This window comes from Stomoxys calcitrans, chromosome 5 (genome assembly GCF_963082655.1).
Source record: "Stomoxys calcitrans chromosome 5, idStoCalc2.1, whole genome shotgun sequence".
Classification (NCBI taxonomy): Eukaryota; Metazoa; Arthropoda; class Insecta; order Diptera; family Muscidae; genus Stomoxys; species Stomoxys calcitrans.
Genome location: NC_081556.1, coordinates 55,291,951 through 55,304,340, shown reverse-complemented (window position 1 = coordinate 55,304,340; position 12,390 = coordinate 55,291,951). Strand labels below are relative to the sequence as shown.

Below are 12,390 nucleotides of genomic sequence, written 5' to 3'. Positions count from 1 at the left end.
GCAGGCCTACTGTAGAATCCCAGCGAAAACAGAAATGCTGGTGTTAAAGTAAAAAGTTGTGGATCCCAAGATTAGACCCAGGTAATGATAGAGAGAGAGAGAGATATATTGTAATAAAAGAGAAGGTAAAGAGCTACTAACCGGTAAGCCAACATGTAAGAACAAAATAGAGAGGGCCTAACCACAGCTAAACCTTAGGTTTTTTCTGCACTTCATTTGACATTTCTTAATTTCAGACTAACTCAATTAAAACCATGAAAAGATGTACAATCGAGTAAAGCGTTAAAGTTAAAATCAACTGGAGCCTTAAAATTTAACCCCCTTTATATTTGAATTTATTTCAAATTTGTTACACAAGGCAATCAAACCAATAGAAATGATACAGTTTCTTCTTTGAAGAACTTTCTTCATGTGAAAAATGTAAACAGTGTAGATTTAACCGCTTTTGCTTGACTTCTTTAAACAATGCAAAAGCAATTTTGCCCATGAACTCGGCTATAATAAGGGGCCTCCTTATTTTAGCCGAGTGCGAGCAGCGTGCCGCAGTGCGACACCTCTTTGGATAGAAGTTTTTACATGGCATAGTACCTCACAAATGTTGCCAGCATTAGGAGGGGAAAACCACCGGTGAAATTTTTTTTCTGATGGTCTCGCCAGGATTCGAACCCAGGCGTTCAGTGTTATAGGTCAACATGCTAACCTCTGCGCTACGGTGGCCTCCAACAATAAACATGAATATATGTGCTTCCTACTCAATTGATTCAATTTAGATCGTGTATTCAAATGGAATCTTTTAAGCTGTCGTCTTTTAAAAATGCAATGTCACGCACAAACAGGCAAGCCTTTCAAGCCTACGTTAATGGAGTCCTTGTGCCGGTTTTTTTAATGGCGGATACGTTAAATGCTGCCAAATACCATTTACATGGGAACTTTGAAATCATCTCCCAGGTATGGTCCAGTAATTGAATGTTTTCTGTTCAATTTAATTAAAATGACTGAACCGCTTACAATGACTGGCGCACAAAGTCATTAGCAGGTTCCCATCGGTGTGATGAGAACAAAGAACAAAACAAAAATATTTACACGTTTCACTCACATGACAGCGCAATCATGTCAATTGTCTGGCTGCCTTAGTTTCATCGACACATCACCATAATCTTCTCCACCCTATCCAGCCCACGAAAGCTGCGATTTCGGTGAGACTTTTCACCTACAATGAACGAGTATTTATTTTACTGCCAAATGCAATTTGCCAATTCATTACAACTGTTTATTGTACGCAAATTCCGAGTTCTTTGTTTGCGTTGTCCCAAAAGTTGGGGCGAACGAGCATCACCAACATTTTGCTTATTGTGCGTTTTACACCATCCCCATATACCTTGTCATCAATGTATCCGGAATAGACTCAGTGAAGTTTATGATGTCACGGCGCGCTTCAATCAGTATCAGTATTCATCATAAAATCCAAGCAACTCTTTCATCGTGTTATGTATAGCAACATCGCGTTGAACAGAAGGACAATATGCAGAAAGAAAATTCAAATGAATTTAATAAATCAGAATTTACTACGCAACATTTATCGCACGTTAGGACAATTAAATGCTATTCTAAGGGTAATCAATAGACCGGATTTTCCCTTTGCCTTTTCAGTCACTGAGACAAATTATTTTTATACCCTCCACCATAGAATTGGGGTATACTAATTTCGTCATTCTGTTTGAAACACCTCAAAATATGCCTCTGATACCCCATGAAGCATATATATTCTTGATCGTCATGTCATTTTAAGTCCGTCTGTCCGTCCGTCTGTCCGTCCGTCCGTGGTCCGTCTGTCTGTCGAAAGCACACTAACTCTCGAAGGAGTAAAGCTAGCCGCTTCAAATTTTGCACAAATACTTCCTATTAGTGTTGGTTGGTTGGGATTGTAAATGGGCCAAATCGTTCCACGTGTTGATATAGCTGCCATATATACCGATCTTGAATCTTGACTTCTTGAGCCACTAGAGGGCGCAATTCTTATCCGATTTGAATGCAATTTTGCACGAAGTATTTTGTTATGATATCCAACAACTGTGTTAAGTATGGTTGAAATCGGTGTATAACCCCATATAGCTGCCATATAAACCGATCTTGGGTCTTGACTTCTTGAGCCTATAGAGGGCGCAATTCTTATCCGATTCGAATGAAATTTTGAACGACGTGTTGTGCTATGACTTCCAACAACTGTGCTTAAATTGGGCGAAGTATTTTGTTATGATATTTAACAATCGTGTCAAGTATGGTTGAAATCGGTGTATAACCTCATATAGCTGCCATACAAGCCGGTTCTTGGGTTTTGACTTTTTGAGTCTCTAGAGGGCGCAATTCTTATCCGATTTGAATGAAATTTTGAATGACGTATTTTGTTATGACTTTCATCAGCTGTGCCAAATAAGGTTTAAATCGGTTCAAACCTGATATAACTGGCATATAAACCAATCTTGAATCTTGACTTCTTGAGCCACTAGAGGGCGCAATTCTTATCCGATTCGAATGAACGACGTGTTTTGCTATGACTTCCAACAACTGTGTTAAGTATGGTTGAAATCGCTGTATAACCTGATATAGCTGCCATATAAACCGATCTTGAATCTTGACTTCTTGAGCCACTAGAGGGCGCAATTCTTATCCGATTCGAATGAAATTTTGAACGACGTGTTTTGCTATGACTTCCAACAACTGTGCTAAAATTAGTTTAAATCGGTCAATAACCTGATATAGCTGCCATATAAACCGACCTTGAATCTTGACTTCTTGAGCCACTAGAGGGCGCAATTCTTATCCGATTCGAATGAAATTTTGAACGACGTGTTTTGCTATGACTTCCAACAAATGTGCTAAAATTAGTTTAAATCGGTCAATAACCTGATATAGCTGCCATATAAACCACTCTCGAATCTTGACTTCTTGATCCACTAGATGGCGCAATTCTTATCCGATTGGAATGAAATTTTGCGCGAAGTATTTTGTTATGATATCTAACAACCGTGTCAAGTATGGTTGAAATCGCATGTATAACCTCATATAGCTGCCATATAAACCGATCTTGGGTCTTGACTTCTTGAGGCTCTGGAAGGGAGCAATTCTTATCCGATTTGGCTGAAATTTTGCATGACGTATTTTATTATGACTTTCAACAGCTGTGCCAAATACGGTTCAAATCAGTTCAAACCTGATATAGCTGGCATATAAACCGATCTTGAATCTTGACTTCTTGAGCCACTAGAGGGCGTAATTCTTATCCGATTTGGCTGAAATTTTGCATGAAGTATTTTATTATGACTTTCCAGAGCTGTGCCAAATAAGGTTCAAATCGGTTCAAACCTGATATAGCTGCCATATAAACCGATCTTGATCGATCTTATCCGATTGGAATGAAATTTTGCACGAAGTATTTTGTTATGATATCTAACAACCGTATCAAGTATGGTTAAAATCGGTTCAAACCTGATATAGCAGGCATATAAACCGATCTTGAATCTTGACTTCTTGAGCCACTAGAGGGCGCAATTCTTATCCGATTTGGCTGAAATTTTGCACGACGTATTTTATTATGACTTTCAACAGCTGTGCCAAATAAGGTTCACATCGGTTCAAACCTGATATAGCTGGCATATAAACCGATCTGGGATCTTGACTTCTTGAGCCTCAAGAAGTCGCATTTATTATCCCATTTGCCTGAAATTTTGTACGGCGGATCCTCTCATGACCATCAACATACTTGATATCGCTCTAATAGCAGAGCAAATCTTTTCTTTTATTCCCTTTTTGCCTAAGAAGAGATGCCGGGAAAAGAACTCGACAAATGCGATCCATGGTGTAACGTATATAAGATTCGCCCCGGCCGAACTTAGCATGCTTTTATTTGTTTTAAATAAAAATAATATTTTAATTTTTTCTAAGCACATTTCGATTAACTTTTCCTAAACACAAAATTTTGTAACAACATATTGACAAAATTTTCTTGAAAGAATTTTTTTTAAGAGACTTATTTTTAGTAGACAACAATTTTGATTATTCTTTCCGAAAATAGGGAGATTTAAAACTCCAATTACTATTTACAGCCTGGAAAGTTAAAAAACACTTTTTTTAGAATCAAAAGTGAATACCTTACCTATTCCCTCTATGTTAGCATCCAGTGAGATTCTCAATATAGAATGCCTATTGAAAGGCTCTCTAAATTCCCTTGTTTTGGGCGAAAAGGCACCATTTGTTGTTCACTGCGCATTGTAAGTGTGACAGCCCCCCGACAACAAAGCAACAATGGGCATCCACTGTGTTTGTCTGATGCCACCACAGTAACAAATGCAAAGTGTAATTTCAAGTGACAACCGAACTGGTAGGCGGTCGACTCCGTCAACATTGTTCTCTTCGTCATCATCACCATCAAAATCAACTTCGGGAGTGATGCTGGCTGGCATCATGTGTGCGTACATAATTCTCGTGATGTGCCGGTGCTGATGGGGAGAATGCGAACTTGTGAAAGAGATGTGGTGATGATTATTATAACAACAACACTTATAATAGCCGACTGCCATTGTGTTGTTACAGTTGCTGCTGCTGTGATGTGATGTGGACAAATTCATGTCATTTACCTTAGCACAAATCGCCATGTGTGACATCTGCATGTTGACAAACCTATTCAGAATGCCACAATTGTGATCAACTATCATCAGGGCCGACTCGCTTCATCAGTGCCATGTAAGATTTTACTTCAACGTCCACATTCACAATGACACAGCCATCTCAACTCACATCTAATCCTGCAGTACAATAATACCGTTTCATTGTGCTTGTTGTTGTTGTTTGTTTTTGTATTTGTTTTTTCCTCAAATTGAAACTACCAACCACTCGGGCATTTCTTGGCATCATCCATACGTTTGACTGATTGCAACAACGACACAATGCATAATTGTGTTGACACAAAAAAGGAGTGATTAAGAATCTATGGAACAGTTGGAGTTATTATTAAGTTTTGACAGTGTCAGAAGCCTTAGAAGTACTTTAAATATCCCCATTTTACAGCAGGAAATGTTTAAAATAGCGAAATTTACAAAACGAATCAGTTTACTGAAACCAGAAAGGACGTGCTATAGTCGGGCAAATTACACTTTTTAATATCCTACACCACAATATACAGGCTAAGGAATCGAAATTTAAATTTGTATAAACTTGAAATCAAGAGTTTCGACCAAAATCCTAATCCGTTTTTAAAGGCTCAAAAAACCAATATTCATCCGTGATCTAATGAGTCATTAGAGAAAAAATCTGTTAACAAATCACCATTACGAAGGGATGCGTACATCACATGGTGCAAACTATGGGGGATTAGTAGATGGTCAGGGTAGTACTGGCTACAGAAATCTCACTGCCAGTTAAACACTAGAGTTAGATCAACATACACATCCTTTCTAAAGCAATATAGATATAACTCAAATATTATACAATTTTTTATAAACATCACTCCAATAGCGAAACGAATTGTCTAACTCGTAACTTGATCTCACTAAAGCATACACAGAAAAAAATATTACGAAAAATTTTTCAATTGAAGCTGTTATTGGGAATACAAGCTCTTTCAATTAAAAAATTGAATCAATTACTTTTATACCCTCCACCACAGGGTGGGGGTATACTAATTTCGTCATTCTGTTTGTAACTACTCAAAAATTCGTCTGAGACCCCATTAAGTATATATATTCTTGATCGTTGTGACATTTTATGTCGATCTAGCCATGTCCGTCCGTCCGTCTGCCTGTCAAAAGCACGCTAACTTTCGAAGGAGTATAGCTAGCCGCTTGAAATTTTGCACAAATACTTCTTATTAGCGTAGGTCAGTTGGGATAGTAAATGGGCTAAATCGGTCCATGTTTCGATATAGCTCCCATATAAACCGATCTTCGGTGTTGATATCCTGAGCCACTAGAGGGCGCAATTCGTATCCGATTTGAATGAAGTTTCGCACGAAGTATTTTAATATGATATCCAATAACTGAGCCAAGTATGGTTCAAATCGGTCCATTACATGATATAGCTGTCATAAAAACCTATCTGGGGACTTGACTTCTTGAGCTTCTAGAGGGCGCAATTCCTATCCGAATTGGCTGAAATTTGCGTGACGTATTTTGTTATGACTTCCAACAACTGCGCCAAATAAGGTTCAAATCGGTTCATTACTGATATAGCTGCCATATAAACTGATTTGGGATCTTGATTTCTTGTGCCTCTAGGGGTCGCAATTATTATCCGATTTGCCTGAAATTTTGTGTTTACTATGGTCTGAATCGGTCAATGGCTTGATACAGCTCCCATTTAAATCGATCTCTCTATTTTACTTCTTGAGCTCCCAAAGAGTGCAATTCTTATTCGAATTGGCTGACAATTTACACAGGTCTCCAACATAAAATTTAATTGCGGTCTGAACCGGACCATATCTTGACATCGCTCTAAAAGCAGAGCAAATGTTTTCGTTTATCCTTTTTTTGTCTAAGAAGAGATGCAGGGAAAAGAACTCGACAAATGCGATCCATGGTGGAGGGTATATATGATTCGGCTCAGCTGAACCTAGCACACTTTTACTTGTTTAATTGAAGCCGGACTTTTTCCAATTACGATAGGCAATTTTCGATTAAAAGATTGATTAATTCAATAATTTTTTTATTCGGATCGCAAATATTTTTAATTATTCAAATGTTACCTTAAGCTCAATAAAGTGTGCATTATTTCTCGTCCTATCAATTTAACACTGTTATGAAAATGGGGTTTTAGAAATATGTAAAATACTAAATGATATATACTTTTTATGCCCACCACCATAGAATGGGCGTATACTGATCAAGTCATTCCGTTTGTAACACCTCGAAATATTGATCTAAGACCCCAAAAAGATTACACATATTCTTGATCGTCCGAAATCACGATAGCGGTCGATCGCGTAAATCTAGCTGCTTGAAAATTTGCGCAGATACTTACGTTTGATGTAGGTCAAATGGGCCATATCTGTCCAGATTTGAATATACAATATATCCCATACAAACAGATATCCCGATTTGACTTCTTGAACCTTAATTTTTTTTCGATTTGGCTAAAATTTTGCAGATAGTGTTCTGTTATGGCTTTCAAACACTGTGCCAATTACGGTCCAAATCGGTCTATAACCTGGCATAGTTTCCATATAAACCGATCTGCCGATTAGACTTCTTGAGTCCTCATAAGCCACAGGTTTAAGCCGATTTGGCTGAAATTTCGCATGCGGTGTTCTGATACGACTTCCAACTACTGTGAAAAGTACGGTCCAAATCATATATCTCCCATATAAACCGGCCTCTTAATTATTAATGGTCGGTTCCTAGAAGCTTTAATTTTTGCTGGATTGACAGAAGTTTGGTTTCCACAATAAAATTATGGCCTTCAACTAAATTTATTTTGTAAAATTCTTTTGCATTCGGTCCGGCCGAACAGGACATTGCCCGCTCTGTTGCGTCTCTTTCACTCTATTATTTTATCTAAGCCTTGTGGTGACACGAACAGGAAATAAGTCCTAATTTGGCTTTTCAGATATTTCATCGTAATGTGGAAGTCTTATGATACCAATATTGTCCAAAGCGGTAAAAGTGTCCTAATGGGTGGTGATTTTGGGGGTGTGGACCCTCCCCCCCCAACCCTTAATCTGACATTTGTATGCCAAGTTCGTACTCTACTCTTAAATACCTTTCATTGGACACCCATATTGCCCTAATCGCCAAACATGTCCGTTCAGGTGGGTCTTGGGATGGGGCGTCCCCCAAGGTTATTTAACCCCAAAATTTTATACCAATTTCGTATTTTTGAGGTACCATAAGGTGGCATATAAAATTTTGCTTAAATTAGTACACCCATGTCCGTCCTTTGGATAAAAAACAAAAAATGATTTTCACCGGGGGCTCAAAATCTACCATCTGTGAAAATTTCATGAAGATCGGTTCAGCCGTTTTTTAATCTATACGGAGCAGACAAACAAACTTACAAACATGACACAACATTTTAATTTTTTTAATTATAGAAGATTAGATTAAATTTTTTATTATAGGTGATTCGATAAATTTGAAAGTTTTAATATTAGCTTTTACGGCAATTTTTGTTTCCTCTATATGGACCTAAGTACCGGTGTCTGTTAGCCGCGAAAACTGGGCAATGACATAGGAAATGCTTCAACGTCTCATCGCCTTCCCCACATATGTGCCCCGTTATGATACTTAAAGCTATACTGACCTCCTTCTGATTTCCTATCAGTAATAGCTTTTTCCTCTAACAATCTGGATCTCAGCACAGGATTTTCACCGTCCTACCGACCGTTACGTTGTTCCACAGGGCTACATGCGCATTCGTGCACCCAATAATAATCTAAGGATTGCATCAGTGGGTCGATCCGCCCATTGTTAACAGCCCCCTCGATATCAATGCATGCCACGAGTGTGTACGTTTTGGCATTGAATGATTCTTCTATATCTATTTTCTAATTGATTTAGAATTGTAATACTCCCAAGGAAAGTCAAAAATTTGCTTCAAGTATACCTTTTAGAACCACGGAAAATTGTGGTCCAAATTGTAAACTTCGAGGCCACAAAGGGGTTAAATTCCAGCCATCTTTGCTGTAATTTGGACTACATGGCATTTATGCACTTGCAAACATCGTTTATTGAATGTCTACATCTCGCTGCATAGATCCTTCGGTAAAACCCAAAACAAAAACCTACCGAACTTCTCTATGGAATGGATGGTTGTCTTCTCTCAATAAGGAACTTTCATAAAACTCAAATATTCACCCTAATGAAAAGTGTTAGCTTAATGTAAATTGCATTCTTCATTCTATTGATTTGATCTGCATTGAAAGTAGTATCGTTCCATATCTTTGTACACTATGTATGTCATCTATCACTGTACTTGCTACTGATGGAATGAGTTGTATCATCCTCAACAAGCTGTCTCTTTTAAAATCCCCATTAAAAAAGATTGTAAGGCTCCATACTAATCACTAACCTTTATGTCCTAAATTAGCAAAAGCGCTCACAAAAGTCTGCATCAAGTGAGTCCTTGACTTGTGACACCACACTTTTAATGTCTAACATGGTTATTGAGGTTAAATCCACAACACAGTTCCACCACTCGGCTGGAATGTAAAGAAAAATCTCCACTTATAAAATGTGTCTACCTATGCAAGAGCTCGTTTTAACTGAAATCATGCATCAAAGCTCAACACAATGCGTGCTCCGTATTCCAGTCCATGCGCCTACCCACTATCGTTGATGATGGCGGCTGTTACCTAAGGCGCTAACTGAAGGTAAAGTGAAAATGTGGAACACAAGATATAACAACATCTTAGGTGGGATTTGGGTTGTAAGTCTGTTGGGCCAGATTCCACTTATGTGTATGCGTGCACGCGTGTGTGTCTCACATCAAAGTACATACGCTTTAGGGACCACACATACGCATAAGAATATAACGCTTTTACCATACAATCATAGTTTGACAATAACATTTAGGCCATGCTACGTCTTGTGTTGTGAATAGTCTGTCTGGCGGTTGCTTAGATTTTTTTGTTTTTGTAGAAACCTGCACTGGGGTTCTTCATGCCATTGTAACCCCTTTTCGCAAAGAATACTGAGAACAAAGCTCACACAATTGTGTATAGTTACACAGTAACTAGAACTACTGGGAATATTAGACCGTTGATTAATTTTTATACACAACGAATTGGCTAAAATGTTGGCTAGTCGGAAAGTCTATTTGTATAACAAGATACACTATGATGAATAAATACACCACCAACAAAACAAAACCAACAAAATATTGGTCTTTTTAGTAGCTATATCTGAAAATAAACCGATCTGAACTATATACGACACAGTTGTCGGAAAGCCTTACATAAGGCACTGCGTCAAATTTCAGTGAAATCGAATTATAAATGCGCCTTTTATGGGGCCAAGACTTTAAATCGAGATATCGGTCTACATGGCAGCTATATCCAAATCTGGACCGATTTTGGTCAAGTTGCAGATAAATTTCGGAGGGCCCAACACAACGCACTGTCCCAAATATCGGCGAAATCGGACAATAAATGCGCCTTTTATGGGCCCAAAAACTTAAATAGAGAGATCGGTCTATATGGCAGCTATATTCAAATCGGAACAAATCTGAGCCAAATTGAGGAAGGATGTCGAAGAGCATAACACAAATCGCTGTCCCAAATTTCAGCGATTTCGGACAATAAATGCGCCTTTTATGGTCCCAAAACCGAGAGATTGGTCCAAGTCTGGACCGATCTAGGCCAAATTGAGGAAGGATGTTGAAGGGCCTATCACAACTCACTGTCCCCAATTTCAGCAAAATAGGGTAATAAATGTGGCTTTTATAGGCCTAAGACCCTAAATCGGAGGATCGGTCTATATGGCAGCTATATCCAAATCTGAACCGATCTGAGCCAAATTGATGAATGATGTCAAAGGGCTTAACGCAACTCACTATCCCCAAATTTCAGCAAAATCGGATAATAAATGTTGCTTTTATGGGCCTAAGACCCCAAATCGTAGGATCGGTCTATATGGGGGCTATATCAAGATATAGTCCGATATAGCCCATCTTCAAACTTAACCTGCTTATGGACGAAAAAAGAATCTGTGCAAAGTTTCAGCTCAATATCTCTATTTTTAAAGACTTTAGCATGATTTCAACAGACAGAAGGACGGACATGTCTAGATCGTCTTAGATTTTTACGCTGATCAAGAATATATATACGTTATAGGGTGGGAAATGGATATTTCGATGTGTTGCAAACGGAATGACAAAATGAATATACCCCCATCCTGCGGTGGTGGGTAGAAAAAGACAAAGTCGGACAAACGGTACAGAAAGGATTCGCGGAAAGATGGATATGGCTAAACTGAATTAGGAAGAATTTGTGAATCGAACCGGTCGCAGCATCACACCCACAGTAGTGGTACAGAATGCTGTTCATATTTTGCCTTAAAAATGTGTACTTTTTTACGAATTTCATGTTTGGACCTAAAATTCTTAGATTAATCCTTTAAAAAGTACAACATTCAATTTTGGACGAGGTGTCGGCATTGGTTATCGTTAACCGATCTCCATAATATTTCACATTTTGCATGTTGGAATCAAGAGGAGAAGGATAGCTTTTCAAAAGGTTAGGTTAAGTTAGGTTATCCTAGCCTTGCTTTACAATTAAAAGAAAAACATTTTGTTTTTTGAGAAACTCTTATATTGTCAAAAAAACAAATCAAAAACAGTCATGGCAAAGTCTTTCATGTCTCTCTGAATGATTAAAAGTTGGACATTAAATCAATTTTAGTGCTCCAGTGGAGGACCATAAGCATACGCTTTCAATATTATGCAATTTTTTTTAAGTTTTCACTCTTCTATTGTTCCAAATTCTTTTTACAGCAGACCACCAACGAGGTTTGCACAGCCATAATCCTTCCAACTGGATAATTCAGTTTATTCTTCCTGTTGGCCCATTCTAATTTTTTGCTAGAATAGCTATAATTTTGATTCCTTTTCGGTGGCGTTTTGCCTCGTGTCCTTTTGCTCTTTCATTCTTGTCTCTCGCGACTTGCGTTTAATATTTTCATGTGCCCTCGTTTGGAAATGACATTTCATTGCATTTATATGCCGTAGTACACTTGTTTGCTACATAATGTAATTTATGTGGCAATGGAAGATAAATTTCCATTGGAGCCATGGCAAGAGCAGCATCAACATTTCACAAAGGGCTTGGGTTGTGGCAATGCCCGTTAATTCAGAAAACTCAACAAAAAAAAGCAATTTCGCATTTAATGAGCCGGAGCTTGATTTCAAATTAAAGGGGGAAAGAACTACGCAACCCATTTGTTAGTTTTCCATAGAATAGAGGTAAGCACTACACTTATAAATAGACTATTTTTTTAGGTAGCCTCCCCACTCCTGAAAGGCATTTAATGTGAAGTTACTTCTAATTCTTTCATAGGATATGGCCTATAAATTACAAACTACAAACATACCATAGCTGCCGTTTCCGTTGCCTTTTTGTACGGTTTCATAGGAACTGAAAAGAGTTAAACGGGAGAAAAAGTTAGTTCGTTGTTGTATTCTTCAGATATATACTATATTTGCTTATGTTGTTGTTGTTGTGTTGTTATGTAGGAGTAATATATGAATTTCGAAAAAGTTTAAAATAGCAAGACTGAATACATCCGTCAACTGGCGATACTCCGCCTTAGGGTGATTAGTCATGTCCCTCATATTGCCTGTCGAAAGCAAGGTAAGTTTGGATTGAGTCGCTCGAAATTTTACACAAATGCTTCTTGTTGTTAGGAT

The 12,390-nt window shown here is 38.1% G+C and overlaps 1 long non-coding RNA gene across 2 annotated transcripts in view; it reads right to left on the bottom strand.

Moving 5' to 3' along the window:
- LOC106084905 (uncharacterized) overlaps nucleotides 1-12,390 on the bottom strand; it is a 417,203-nt gene that overhangs the window by 310,240 nt on the left and 94,573 nt on the right. For both annotated transcript variants that reach the window (XR_009398537.1, XR_009398536.1), the window contains exon 3: nucleotides 12,075-12,118. This is a non-coding gene — a long non-coding RNA (uncharacterized LOC106084905). The remainder of the gene's footprint in view (nucleotides 1-12,074; nucleotides 12,119-12,390) is intronic.